This window comes from Anabrus simplex, chromosome 8 (assembly GCF_040414725.1).
Source record: "Anabrus simplex isolate iqAnaSimp1 chromosome 8, ASM4041472v1, whole genome shotgun sequence".
Classification (NCBI taxonomy): domain Eukaryota; kingdom Metazoa; phylum Arthropoda; class Insecta; order Orthoptera; family Tettigoniidae; genus Anabrus; species Anabrus simplex.
In genome coordinates, this window is record NC_090272.1 from 168186113 (window position 1) to 168200517 (window position 14405).

A 14405-nucleotide genomic window follows, 5' to 3' on the forward strand; every position below is an offset into this window, starting at 1 on the left:
GCAATGTGCGCATGTACATGTGTGGCAGGAACCTCACAAATACAGCCTAAGCTCAAACGATGTAGCTATAAAAAGAAGATTTCTATGGAGCAAACGAACTGAATCCTAGCTTACATCCTTATAAACCTGAAACTTTATTTTGTAAATACGTATATGTACGAGTAGGAAATTCACGAATGAGGACCACACACGTTTTCATGAACTCTGTGCTTTGGGGTACACACGAGAGTTAGAATAATCCCAATTTCGACTATAATAATAATAATAATAATAATAATAATAATAATAATAATAATAATAATAATAATAATAATAATAATAATAATAATAATAATAATAATAATAATAATAACACCGAACTCGATAGCTGCAGTCGCTTAAGTGCGGCCAGTATCCAGTAATCGGAAAATAGTGGGTTCGAACCCCACTGTCGGCAGCCCTGAAGATGGTTTTCCGTGGTTTCCCATTTTCACACCAGGCAAATGGTGGGGCTGTACCTTAATTAAGGCCACGGCCGCTTCCTTCCCATTCCTAGGCCTTTACCATCCCATCGTCGCCGTAAGACATATCTGTGTCGGTGCGACGTAAAGCAAATAGCAATAATAATAATAATAATAATAATAATAATAATAATAATAATAATAATAATAATAATAATAATAATAATAACAATAATCAAGGCTAGTATTTATAAGGAATATAAATGGCTAAAATGTACGTACATGTGGGCTAAAAATGTTAAGATGTGAAGTAAAATATGGGCTAAAATGTTGATGCTTTGAATATTTCACAGATGTATCCGAATCTAGGTTTTCAATTGACGCTTGTGAAATAAATTTTAATGCTTTTCTGAGAAGAATATAATGTCGCTGCCGGAAAAATACCTTTGTGCAGCATAGGGTGAAAATGATATTTTAGTACTATTGGAAAACCCAGACCACGCTCTACAATCTGACCAAAAAAAATCCTGTGTGACATTTCAAAGTTATAACTGTTATTCCAGAAAATATTCTACCTCCTACCGGATATATTATTACTGTACATTAATTCATGTTTACAAAAAAGAATTGAAATATTGTATTGTACAAGTAACATGCTCAGTGAGAATTTTACAAGTACGGATCTGCAAGCACTCTTGTGTGTGTGCGTGTACGAATATGCGATCATATATTTATATACTCAACCATTATTCCTGCTATTATTGTAATCTAAACTTTAATTTGGTAAGCATTTTAAAATAATAAACGATGCAGTCTAATGAAACAACTGTCCGATATGCCATTTTCCAAAAAAGCGAAATCTATATGTGCAACTTCTAATAAAATTATGTTAATTTTGTAGCGAATATCAACATTCTGCAGATATTTAAACATCAAATACAAGCTACTGAAATTTAATGCTGCTTTCAGTGATCTAAGATATGATTACGTGTGTATACGTGAGTCTTGGCTGGCCTCATCAATAGGAGACAGTGAAATTCTATGTATTTATTATGAAATATTTCTTCTGGACAGAGAAGCAGTGCGAGATAATAAAGGATTAGGTGGTGGTGTCTTTGTAGCCGTCAAGTGCACGCTGAGTCCAGTACCGAGGAGGGATTTAGCAGGTAGCTGGGCATGCATGGTGGTGAAAGCAACTGTCTCTTCAGGCCAGGCAGTGTTTATTGTTTGTTGCTACCTGCCACCGGACGAAGTGATGAATCGGGTTAGTGATCTTAAGACTTTAAATAGAGTTACAACTGCTGCTAATATCCCAGACAGTATTGTGTTGTGTGGGGACTTCAATATTAGTCAATTAGCGTGGTCTCCAGACAAGAACGCATTGCACAATCTGTTTTTAGGAGCCATAGTGAAACTGTTTCGTATTTCTTGGACATCATCAATGATAATAATCTGCGTCAGATATGTTGCTTCCCGACTAGGGAAAAAAATTTTCTTGACTTAGTTTTTATTTCTGAACTACAGGGTGGCAATATCTACTGCACAGAAACAGAAAAGGTTGTGAAATCTGATCACCGGGCAGTGGAGTTTAACATCTCTCTTCCTAACAGAATAGTACCGAAGCCGTCCGGAAGGACTACATTTTTATGGAATAAGGCTGATTTTAGTCACATGCGAAAGTTATTTTCTTTACTTCCGTGGAAACTGATAGATGAGTGTACTTCAGTAGACGAAGCTGCAGGACTATTTTATGACTTATTTTATGCTATCATACTTTCAAAGCTTGTAAATTCCCAATCTGGTACGACAATGAGTTAAAAGAAAAACTGAGGGAGAAGGGAAAGGCAAGGAAATGCTTTCATGAATCAGCTCAGCCAAACGATTACATACGTTTCTCCACTTTTCGTAAAGAATTCAAAGCACTGAAGGCATTTAAATACAGGGAATATGTTAAATCAGTCGAGGAGGATATACACCAATCCCAAGTAGTTCTGGAACTATATAAATAATAAAAGAAAGTCAACTCGTCTTCCGTCTAGAATGTTTGATGGCGATCAAGAAGTGAGTAATACTCAAGACATCCTGAACATTTTTTCAGACACTTTCAGTAAATACCACGCCCCTCCATGACTTGTAATTATTCACCGTTCGAATTTCTCAGTGATTCTACGCTGGAAATCGTGGTAACGTCTGCCAGTGAGGTTATGGAAAGTTTCGGCTGTTGACATCAATAAGTCAATGAGCCGGATACTATCCCCGGTGTTGTGTTAAAAGGGTGTGCTCCGGAGTCCGCTATCCCACTAACCTGCCTACTAAACAAGTCTTTTCAAGTTGGATATTTCCCCTCCGAGTGGAAGATTTGATTTGATTTGTTTATTTATCATCAACAGAGTTATTGATTCTCCAATTACAGATGATATAATACATTCAAATAATAACAATATTAACAGAACTTACTACTGCCACTAATTATAAATAAGCAATATATAATATATACATATTTACAAAACATATTAGGAAGAAAAAAAAGGCATGAAAACAGAAAAGTGTTTATACATTTGAAATGACAGAGCCTATGTTGTTCCAGTGTTTATTTTTTTTTTGCTAGGGGTTTTTACGTCGCACCGACACAGATAGGTCTTATGGCGACGATGGGATAGGAATGGCCTAGGAGTTGGAAGGAAGCGGCAGTGGCCTTAATTAAGGTACAGCCCCAGCATTTGCCTGGTGCGAAAATGGGAAACTACGGAAAACCATCTTCAGGGCTGCCGATAGTGGGATTCGAACCTACTATCTCCCGTATGCAAGCTCACAGCCGCGCGCCTCTACGCGCTCGGCCAACTCGCCCGGTGTTCCAGTGTTTAAAAAAGGGGAAAATCATAAATTTGATAATTATAGGCCTGTTGTTTTGCAATCACTGTTGTCGAAGGTGGCTGCGAGAATATTTTATAGGGTGTTGTACAACTGTTTTAACCAATACCTTTCGAATTAACAGCATGGTTTTATATATAAGCGTCCCACGGTGTCAAACCTTGTCTTATATTGTAACTACAGTACATCTCCCAATCTTTGGACAATGGCTCACAGATAGACTCCATTTATACTGATCTCTCGAAGGCTTTCGACACAGTAAAACACAGCGCCCTGATTCTTAAATTATCTGCGTATTGGGTGCATGGAAAGATCCTAGAATTGCTGAAATCTTATCTATCCGGTAGAACTTGTAAAATCTGAAGGATTTCCGTCTTTTCCGTTCCACCCAACATCAGCTGTTCTACAAAGTTCAATTCTAGGGCCCCTTCTATTCATTTTGGTAATTAATGATTTGCCTTGTAACTTTCAGTCGAGCAAGTGTCTGTTACACGCAGATGATCTAAAAATCTTTAAGGTAATAGAGTCTGAAAATGACTGTAAACTTTTGGAATCAGATACCCTTCGTATGAGTGAGTGGTGTAAGAAGTGGATGTTGCAGGTCAATGTTTCACTCGTAAGAAATCCCCTGTTGTGTATAATTATGCTTTCAATGGCGTATATTTTAACCGTGTAGATGTAGTCAATGATTTAGGTATCATATTAAGCAATCCAAAAGACCTCTCCTTCCAGGATCAAATTTATTATTTAACAAGGAAATCTCTTAGGTTTCCAAGTTTTTCTTAAGAGAAATTGTAGGGATTTTGTTTCTATTCGAACGCTGTTCCTATATTAGATCAGGGTTAGAATATGGTACCGAGATATGGGTACCATCCCAACAATATTTAATTGACTCACTAGAGAGAGTGTGCATAAAATTTATGAGGTGGGTTAGTTACAGGGGCTTCGGAATTAAGATGACGTCTTCATTATATGATGAGTGTTGCCAACAGCTGCAAATGGACAATTTACTGCTGCGTCGCAAATATGCTAAAGCAGTGTTCATAATAAAATGTATAACAAATATAATTGATCGTCCGGAGCTCCTGCAGCTAATACCACTTCATGCTCCGGCACGAAACACAAGACACAGAGTCACCTTTCAAGAGATCAAGTGTACAACCAAACACCACAGGAGTTCGTGGTTAATACAGTCACTGCGGACACTGAACAGTTTTGGTCTATGCAGTATTGTAAGATGTTAATTTTTGAACATTATATTTTGTGATTATTTGTAAATAATGTGTAATTATATGTAAACAATAAGTTAGTTGCAGGAAATAGCAGTAGCGTGCACTGAACCCCGTCTACCCCAACGCTGCTGGGGTAAAGAACTTTGTAATAACATTTTCTAATTATTCCTTAGAACGCTTTTTATAAAGTTTAAAAAACTGCGAACATCTAAGACAAGCCAAGTACAGCTGTCTCGACCATCCTCTCGCGCTACCGCAGTTCAGCTTCTCCAGCGAGCTGCGTTTTCTTGCCGGTGCGAAAGACAGCTACCCCAGCGAAATTTAAGGTCGCTTGGGTGACGCATGCACTTGAAGCTTCCTTGTCCTAGGAGCTGGGTGGAGCTGTAGCCCCCACCCCCCTGCAGCAATTTACGGCGACAGCCCAGCTAGCTTAGGTAGGGTAATGTTAGTTTTAATACTTGACACTCGAAGTCTTCAGCGCCACAGACTAGAGACTGCGAGAAAAATATCAACATGTTAACAGTATAGCCACTTGCACATCGTCTTGCTAATAAAGTACAGCCAGTACATGAAATCAATTGTAATACAGAATAATACATTTTAGTCTTGGGTTTCGGCACGTATACAGTTTTTTCGAGCAATTCATTGATGGCATGTGTGGAGTATGTGTTCCGATAGCGCAGAAAAATATTTAGGTTGCCCAGCATGAACACAGAGTTAAGCTGGAAGTAAAAGAATGTTGTGTTTGGTTGTCTATGATGGTGGTATATAGTGAAATTTTGTAGTGTTCCTATTGGATTATAGGTGAAGGTTTCGCGAGTTCTGTGACATTCTTCATGAATGAACAACAATTATCGCAGTACCTACGAATATGACTCTAAAGTATTAGAGAATGATAGGAACATTACGGAAGGGTTTGCAACGTACTTTCAATCTGTATATTCCCAAGATAGAGCTCAGTATAGCATTCCAAACGTTCCATCAGGAACCATTGGCAATATCCACATTGATAGCATTACTGTAGAGGATGTTGAACTAGCGTTGAAAAAGCTCAAGCCAAAGTCTTCCGCGGGCCCAGATCAGATACCACCGTATCTTATAAAAGGTTGCAAAGATGTACTGAAATATCCTCTCCTCTTCATTTATAACTTAATTCTGAAAACATCTGTATTTCCCACAGTATGGAAACTGTCCCGAGTATGTCCGGTGTTTAAATCGGGTAATCCAATGTTAATAAAAAACTACCGACAATATCAATTATTTCAGCTATAGCCAAGGTTTTCGAATTTATATTATGTCGTAGACTCACAGTCTATACAAGACCTTTAATATCAGAACAGCAACATGGATTTATTTCAAGACGATCTACAGTAACAAATCTCATAAATTTTACACAATCAATATCCTCAGAACTTGATAGAGGTGGCCAGATAGATGCAATATTTACTGACTTCGAAAAGGCCTTTGACAAAATTGACCATGACATTCTCCTAAAAAAATTAAATATGCTTGGATTATCTTACCCACTACTATGTCTTTTCAGCTCCTACCTAAGAGATAGAAAGCAGTATGTAATATATAAAAGAAACTCGTCCAGAGGATACCCTGTAAATTCAGGAATAGTCCAGGGCTCTAATCTTGGGTCGTGGATGTTCCTGATGCTAATCAATGACTTACCTGAACGAATAAAATTCTCGGACTCTCTTTTATTCGCCGATGACTTTAAGGTATTCAAATCGATTGTCACCATTAACGACTGCGAACTTCTCCAGGCTGACTTAAGTAACTTACTGCAATGGACGACTGAAAATCAACTATATATAAATGTAGAGAAATGTGTATCCATGTCGTTCACTCGAAATAAAACGTGTATTTCCTTTAACTACAAACTAGGTTACGATTACCTGAAACCAGTAAATGAGGTTAAAGACCTCGGGATATTATTAGACCGAGAACTCAGCTTCACTCCACATATACAGAAGGTAGTTGCTGAGTCATACAGGACATTAGGATTTGTGATGAGGAATGTCAAACCCTTTAAACTCCTAAAAACCTGTATACACCCCTACAGCTCTCTCGTCAGGCCCAAGGTAGAATACGCAAGCGTTATATGGAATCCAGCAAACAAAATATATATTGCACAGATCGAAAAAATCCAAAAGAGATATTTAAAATACTTACATTTCAAAAAAACCGGTAATTATCCACACATAGCATACAACGAACTTCTCCTAAATTTTGAAATAGAAAGCTTGGAACTGAGGAGAAAAAAGGATGACATGAAGTTTCTGTACAAAACTGTAAACTCTATTATTGACAACCCTGACTTTTTATGCCTCTTGAACTTCCACGTGCCCCGCTTTAATGCGAGGACAAATGTAACTTTTCATAATAGAAAAGTCAGAACAACCGCTCACAAAAATTCCCCACTCTACAGGCTATGCAATGTCTACAACAGTGCAGTTCAGAAAAATAATTCTTTAGACTTCTGTGTACCTCTAGGCCTGTTTTTACAACAATTCACCATCTCCGTGAAAACTCAGTAATGCTGAACCAAAAAATATATTATAAACATTCTACATTAAGCCCTATCCCACAAATGTAATTATAAGTGTTAGAACTAAAAACTAAAAACAAATAATAGTTTAAATATGAAATTACGATTTTTTATTTTTTATACTTTTTTCCTCTTTCATGTAAAGATTAAATTAGATAAGATGTTAAATACTGTTCCTCACTCATTGTTAATATAATATTAGAATAGTTTAGGTATTAGGTTATTAGACTAGTTTAGATATGAAAATATGTTTTTATATACTTGTTTCTTGCAAGGATTAGATATGTAATATTATTTATTTCTCAACGTAAATACAATATTAGAATAGTTTAGATATTATGATATTAGACTGATTGAAACAAAAAAGTGTAAACATTTGCCACTGTAATTGGGATTAGAAATCCTGTAGTGCGCAGTAAATAAATAAATAAATAAATATAACGTGTGTTATATAAATATTTTCCCTCGTTTGTCGTTGATGCACGTACAGTACACTCAGTATGCAAGTGAAACTGTAAAACTTCGGCGATGGTAAAATAAATTTTGCTGATTAGTTTAGATGATGCTTTTTAAATAGTTAGTCCCAGTGTATTTTTGTGAAAACCATGTCTGCATTATCTATCACGAAGCGTCACCGGATGAAATTGTAAGTACATTGTTTAAAATCTACTATAGATTAAGTTATGATGGCGTTGTCACTGCCGTGGATATCAATTTGGAAGTATGTGCGAACGTGTAGTTGAAAATATTCTTGAAAGATCTTTCTCAGGTAGACCTTTCCACGAAAAACGCAGCCTTATAAAATGGTAATGTTGACTTTAGAGAGTGTAGTGGGGCTATGATTGTTTATATTTTTAAAAAAACTTTTTTGCAGCTGGAGTAATGAATATGCTCACCGCACGCCACTAGGAAATATATTATAGGAGTAGTACGCCATCTGTAATTGGAAATTGAGCAGGTAGAGACTGACCAAAATAATACTGAACCTCGCCCTATTATTGAAAGTAAAAAGTAAGAAAGAAAAACTGGCTGCTCTAGTTGAAAAAGATCTTCAGATAGTAGGCAACACAGACATCATTTTATTAGACAGATCGAAGTTCAGAAAATTAGTAAACAATCACCGCTTTACACATCATCCAAGCAGTACCACCAACAAGACCTGGTTGCAAGAAATGCTACAGAGGGAAAATGAAAAGATTCTGTGAGAAGAAGAAAAGCAACGACATCAGCGAAATAATTTCAATCGCGCTCGTCAGTTGGGCATAACGAAGAAATAATAATAATAATAATAATAATAATAATAATAATAATAATATAAAGAAGAAGGAGAAGCAGAAAAGAAGCTTATAAGTCACATTAACTGAGAAGACAATGAAAGAATTACTTCATTGTAATAACAAGAACAAAACTAGCGTTTATTTCCTCAATCCGGGTAACTTATGCTATTGTTTACACCTTTTTATACCAGCAATTCATTCTACCTCCTTTCATACCTGTTACTTTTAATTTTTTAAAAAGATGTCTTGAGTCCACCCATTCATTCACTCTAACTGCCATAATTTATTGATATCAAATTTGTTAAAATCAAACGTTCTATTCATTTTGAGTAACTTGGAGCGATACAATAATTTCGTTCAGCGTAACAAAGAAAGAAGACCTGCAATATCAGGCCTGACACATGCAAACAGCTTTCTGTCTCTTCAAACCGACTTATGAGTCAAGCTCAGTCTCATGGAATACCAAATACCGTCACCACACCACAGTGGTATGTCCCGATGCATGTCGTGCAGTGGTCCTTGCTTACCAGGCTAAGATCCAAATGAAATGGCGTATGGCTTTTAGTGCCGGGAGTGTCCGAGGACATGTTCGGCTCGCCAGGTGCAGGTCTTTTGATTTGATTCCCGTAGGCGACCTGCGCGTCGTGATGAGGATGAAATGATAATGAAGACGACACATGTACCCAGTCCCCACGCCAGCGAAATTAACCAATGATGGTTAAAATTCCCGACCCTGCCGGGAATCGAACCTCGGACCCCTGTGACCAAATGTCAGCACGCTAACCATTTAGCCAAGGAGCCGGACAAGATCCAAATGAATAGAGGAAATGCATGCGAAAGTTCCACGTCAATATTTTTAAGACCAATATCACCGACGTCAAATGCAGAGCTTTACTCTAAATTTGAAAAAGTTCTCACTTTGTACGAGGAAGGACCGTCTCTAGTTTTACGATAATTTCTTTGTGATACCTAACACCAAAATATCACGGAAAATTCTTGAAATTGTCATGACCTGGCAATGTGCCACTTATGGGCAACTGCAGTGGTAGAGGATCTGACCGGTGAGTCTGAGGCATTGTTCAAGAAAGAATGAAGTTCAGGATCTGAGTACGCCAGACAAATGTCTTCCAGAAAGAGAGACAGGAATAACTGATAAAAAGTAGTCTGAAAACTACATCCATCAAGGTGAAGGTGTAATGGAGATCTGGAAAGACTGATACGTGCTAACAGTGGTCCTCTTTGACCGAAACGATATGTAAATAATAATAATAATAATAATAATAATAATAATAATAATAATAATAATAATAATAATAATAATAATAGTAATAGTAATACTGAGCTCGATAGCTGCAGTCGCTTAAGTGCGGCCAGTATCCAGTATTCGGGAGATAGTAGGTACGAACCCCACTGTCGGCAGCCCTGAAGATGGTTTTCCGTGTTTTCCCATTTTCACACCAGGCAAATGCTGGGGCTGTACTTTAATTAAGGCCATGGCCGCTTATTTCCCACTCCCAAGCCGTTCCCTGTCCCATCGTCGCCATAAAACCTATCTGTGTCGGTGCGTCGTAAAGCAACTAGCAAAATAATAATAATAATAATAATAATAATAATAATAATAATAATAATAATAATAATAATAATAATAATAATAATAATAATAATAATAATAATAAAGGAATATACAGTAAATACACATCTACACATTAATCATGTACTGGTATGGAAAAAGGGAACTTGAATAAACAGAGTGAACACTGCGTATAACATTGAGCAGGCTGACAAGTAAAGAAAGGGATATTGATTGCCTCCAGTTTTCATGAATGTAGGATAAGGAAACCAGGAAGACTTTTATCTATGAGACGTCCCCCAGGATGTTTACGCATTTTATTAGCTGATGATGGGAATACAACCACGATCCCACTAATTTAATATTTTCCTTATTTTAGTAAAGAAGTTGACGACGAAGAAGTCTTCATAAACTAGAATATGAATGAATGAATGAATGAATGAATGAATGAATGAATGAATGAATCAATCAATCAATCAATCAATCAATCAATCAATCAACCAATCAATCAATCAATCAATCAATCAAACTTATCTCTCACACATGTGACAAACGTCTTTATTTTTAGAAAATAAAACTCGGTTTGTTGGATATTTACTATCGTATTTCGTTCCCTCTGTCCTGTTGAGAAACCACTTGCGATTTGCTGTCAGAAATGTATCTAATAAGCCCTTAAGCTTTCTGCCTTCTCTCATCCGCCAGACACTGCTGGGAGGCCAATAAACTATCTACTTGTTCCTTCTCCGCTCACCATCTGCTGCTCCACGGGAAGACTCAGATTTCACTTTAAAACTATATCACCTGGCCCCTCGCTCGATCAGGGAAGTCATGAACCGTATGAAGCTTCATCCTCTACCAGCAGGATTACCTTGACACAATTCATACTTATTAGAATTACTTAAACCGAGCATATGGTTGCGCGTTTCGGTTCACGCAGCTATCAGCATGCATTGAGGAGATAGTGGGTTCGAACTCTGCCCTGAAGATGGGTTTCCGTGGTTTCCTATTTTCATATCAGGCAAATGCTGGGGCTGTACCTCAATTAGGGCCAAGGTCGCTTCATTCCCATTCATAGCGTTTTTCTCTCCCATCGTTGCCGTAAGACCTATCTTATCTGCGACGATAAGCAAATTGTAAATAATAATTATTATTATTATTATTATAAGAATAAGAATTAGGCCTACTTAAGTAATAAACTGAGAAAACTCCGGGGTATATTCTGAGATTAAATGTTAACAAAAATATTGTGTAATGGATAATATGTGAGACAAATGCAACTGTGTGCATATCAAACACTGCAAGCGTTCTAATTAGACAATGTCAATTGGGATATAGGTAGGATGACCAACTGTTGAAGCCATGTAGCCGGATCCATTTAGTAATGTTCTAAGTGACTGTGGCTTATCTAGGTGGATAATCTCCAAAACAAAGTGACTAAGAACACAGAAGGAATGTACTGTTCTATATGCAGTACCTGTCCTTATATCACGGGAAGTCTACAATGTGTAGGAAGGCTAAAATATAGCTCAACGGTCCAGTAGCGGGATTGGAAATTTTCCGCTTAAAGGCATATTTTGACTTCCATTTTACACGTTTGACAGGTTCCGCTTAATCTAGACTAATATGCACAAATCAAGAGAGTGAGGCAGTTTTGCGTTAAAGACAAGTTTCCGCTTAATAGAGGGTCCGTTTAACACGGGTTTTACTGAAATAAAATATTGAGTATTTAATGGTTGTAACGGGGATTTGTAGTATTTATTGAGTCAGTATCTTGTGTTGACCTTAACCTTCACTCTACAGACGGCTGAGGATGAAACTTAAGTCCCTGAATTGAATTATCCTCTCGTTCGGAAAATATTAGTTGAAGTAGTTTAGAATCATTTGAATTAATTTCATTTAAATATTAGACTAATTTTTCGTTCGGAATTTTAGTAAAGACTTCGTCTAAAACTTATAAAATATTGAACGCTACAAAAAGCGAAAGTATTTTACGTATTCGTTCACTTTTAGTTCTTGTAATAACCATTACAATCAAAGATGTTGGTGAGCATTATTTTTACACCGCCAGAATTTGAAGAATCCACGTACTGGTCATTATGGGAGCGACTATTCCTTAATGATGCTCTTAAAGGAGGATTAAGATTCTGACACTAAACCAATAACAATGGTGTTCCGTCAGGGGCAATTTTTTGTCGGCTACTAAAACAGTCGGCACGAGAAGGTTGTTTAACCGGTGTGGCTTTCATCTTGAGTAACTTAGAATTTATTTGAACAGTTTCCCTCTGCCATGCACGTGCTGGTTTTAGATTCTGAGAAACAGCGTATTGATTACCCTTGTCATCACAAGAAAGTGATTTCTCAGCGGGTGCGAAGCAGTTCAAATATGACGCGTACCTCTCGCTCTTTCCCTTTCTCTCTCTCAAGCCCCCACATACACATATATTTGAGCAGGTGATGCAGTAGTTATACCAGCAGGCACAATAAAACTGGACTTTCCTCTTAGGAACTCTTAAAGCAATGCCTTAGCTATTGACTCTATTTACGGTGTGTTCCAGGGATTCTGAAGAATGGCAGATGTACCAATTTGAGATATGGCACGCTTCAGTCGGATCTTATACGCCAGCGCCGATTTTCGTAGGTTGTAGGTATGTCAACGAATGTACAGTAGGTTCAACATGATGCGGCCCCAGCCCACGCTTCACAAGCAACTCGAGAACACTTTATTCATACGTTCTCGGAAAATTGGAAAAAAGAGTAGGTGCTGTTGTGTGGCCACCTCGTCCGCCTGATCTGATCCCACTTAATTTCTTTTTGTGGAGTTATGGGAAGAATCATGTCTGCGGGACACTTGTAGGGACTGAAAAAGAGCTCCTGGCAAGAATGCCCACTGCCAGTGGCATTGCCAGAACGACGCCATAGATGTTCGTTCGCTTACACCAGAACTTACTGCGATGTTGTCGAAGCTGGGAGACGTTATTTTGAACAGCTGTTATATATATATTCGTAGCGTGTGTATGCAGTGCAGGTAAGTGCAGTTTCTTACATCTATACATAAAGTTTATAACGATTTTTAAAATTCCACTTGCATAAGTATCCCACAAAAAATTTGGTTTATATCCAGCGACTGAGACTGTTCCGGGTCGGAGTTCCCTAGCTCAAATTGGAAAATTTGTATCATCAACACCGAAATACGTTCTCGGAAAAGTGGATGGGAAGAGGAAATCCTGTTGCGTGGCCCCCTCGTCTGCCTGATCTGATCCCACTTGATATCTTTTTGTGGAGTTATAGGAATACCTTGGGTAAGTGACTTGGTTGAGGATGTGTGATGATGGTGATGCTTGTTGTTTAAAGGGGCCTAACATCTAGGTCATTGGCACCTAATGGTACGAAATGAGCCGAAATGGAATTACAAATTAAAAGTCTAAAATCCTCCACTGACCATAATTCAAAACGTGAGGATGAAGAATAAATGGATTGATATGAATTTAAAACAATCAGTGGATCCGACCCGCAATGCCTCACATTCACAGAAACAGATGTGAAACTATAGTTTTACTGACCAAGGGACTGTGTCGATAGCATAAAACTGAAAGATGATGCTTTTAGTCTAAAGGGGTCCAAAATCCAAGTCATCGGCCCCTCATAATGGTACTTATGGCTAGGAAAGTAGAACCATGGCATTTGTCATGTTGCGGTACTGATCAAAATTAGCGTAGACTCGCGGCATTCCACACAGTATGGTACTACTCACAGATAATGAAATTCGCACATGGAATACAGACCTATGGCGTTTCGCACATTGCGGCGCCATTTACAGGCAACGCAAACGTATGGTGATCATCACACACGTGTACTAACCACAGGGACCCGTACTATCCCATGGTGTTCCTCATATAGTGGGTACTAATCATAGGCAAGCCAGAACCATGGTGTCGCTCACTCATGGTGTCGCTCCTAATGTGGTACTAATCACAGGTACTGAAGAAGCCGGCAACGCACCCTGTTGCCACTAATCACAAACCTATTTGGTACCTAACATAGTGGTACTACGCGCAAGTAAAAGCGACCCATGGTATTCCTCGCGCGGTGGTACTAATCACAAGTAGTTTCATGGTTCTAATTCAATCATCCCATGGTCGCCTCTTTTAGTCACCTCTTACGACAGGCAGGGGATACCGTGGGTGTATTCTTCGTCTGCTTCCCCTACCCACAAGGGGTTGTGTTTGGTCCGCGAGAGGTATTTTATTTCGCTCAAGTCCGCCGGCAAGCCGGTTAGGACCCCACTATCCGCCACCTGGGACGCGCCACGTGGGAGTATCACCTCTCCCCCTGCTACGCCAGCGTAGTAGGTTCGTGGGAGGATGTTTGAAACTGTGGGGTAATTCTGAGTTTTGGCATTTATTTGCATAATTTCCATGAATTATTACATGAAATGGGATGATTATTATATAATAACCA